Source organism: Triticum aestivum, chromosome 2B (assembly GCF_018294505.1).
Source record: "Triticum aestivum cultivar Chinese Spring chromosome 2B, IWGSC CS RefSeq v2.1, whole genome shotgun sequence".
NCBI classification, from domain to species: Eukaryota; Viridiplantae; Streptophyta; class Magnoliopsida; order Poales; family Poaceae; genus Triticum; species Triticum aestivum.
Window position 1 is genome coordinate 658,146,350 of NC_057798.1, and position 1,669 is coordinate 658,148,018.

Consider the following 1,669-nt stretch of genomic DNA (forward strand, 5'->3'; position numbering starts at 1 on the left):
GGGTGGTTGAACAGGACCCCGTGGTGTGGAGGGCTGGATGAACAGTAGACGGTGGAGGGGTGCCCGTGGAGGGGTGGTTGAACAGTAGCCGGTGGAGTAGTGCGCGGTGGAGGCTGGATGAACAGGAGCCCATGGAGGCTGGAGGAGGTCGATGGTAGCCCGTGGAGGCTGGAGGAGGTCGACGGTGGAGATGAACAGTATCCCGTGGAGTCCCGTTTTGTGGTACGCCACACCCCTCCCGATGAATAGGACCCCCGTTTCGACCGTAGCACTCCAACACAAATCCGTTCCGTCCGTTTTGCGGTACACCACACCCCTCCTGATCAACAAGACCCCCGTTTTGACCGTAGGAGGTCCGTTTCCTCCGTTTTGCGGTACGCCACACCCCTCCCGATCAACAGGACCCCTGTTTCGACCGTAGGAGGTCCGTTTCCTCCGTTTTGCGGTACGGCAGACCCCTCCCGATCAACAGGACCCCGTTCTGAACGTGGCCGGTCGAACACAAGGCCGTTTCCTTCGTTGTGTGGTATGCCAGGCCTCGTTTCCATCGCCTGTTCCGTCCAAGCCCTCCCGATGAACACGACCACGCATTCCGTTCCGACCCAGCCGGTTGGCTCCCCATGAACACGACGACGATGCTGTTTCTCCATTCTGACCCAGCCATGTACATGAGTCCTGGCCGTACGTATGCGTGAGTAGGCGTTCGAGACCCTTCCCGTATGTACGTATGTGGCCGTATTTTCTTTCTTGCACCCTGGCCGCTGTACGTACGTGTACATGCTACGTGCGCGCCTCTAATACGACACATACGCGCCTCTACTACGACACGTGCGCGCCTCTACATCGACCAGTATATATGTACATACACGTTCACGACCAGAATGACAACGCTACGTACGCTTCGACCAGGTGGGTCCCGACTGTCAGGCACTTCCTTGCCTGCGAAGATGTAGCTGGTGGGTCCCAGCAGTCAGGGGGGCGAATTGTTTTGGTTTTTTTTTGCCCGGACGCACTTCCTTGCATGCGAAGGTGTAGCTGGTGGGTCCCAGTAGTCAGGGGGGAAACTTTTTTTTTCACGAAATACGGTGGCCCGTCCGGTGGGTCCCTGCTGTTAGGTGGAGGAATAATTATTTTGCGCATAATAAGGAGGCACTTCCTTGCGGCCGCCGTGGACCCAGCTGTCAGCCTCTCCACGCACAGTACTCTTCCGATGGAAGTCGGTCATTGACCACATTGACCACGCCGCGCCGAGAGCACTACGGCGGTGGACAACGGCAAGGCCTAGGAAGGGGACGGCACGGAGCCGGGGAAGACGTAGCAGTGGATGCCCACGCGAAGAGGAGTACGAGGGGTCACTAGTTCGGCTGCGGTGTGAGGCTATCATCGCCGCAGAATAACAGGGGTGTGGGTGAGTAGAGGGATGGCCTGGCCAGCGGTTTGAGTAGTAGGGGCAGTGAGGCCTCCGCGGCATCACAGCCGGCCACGGGAGGCAGGAGCATGCGGCACGACCGGCGCTGCTTTGGGCGGCTGGAGCACGAAGACCAGAGGTTGAAGAAGCACTACGACCGTTGGATGGAGCTAGAATCGTTCATATTGACTAAGTTGACAAAGCCCTCCGTCCCCGTAAACTTAGTAGGCCCACAAGTCAGCCTCCCACCAAGGTGAGTCC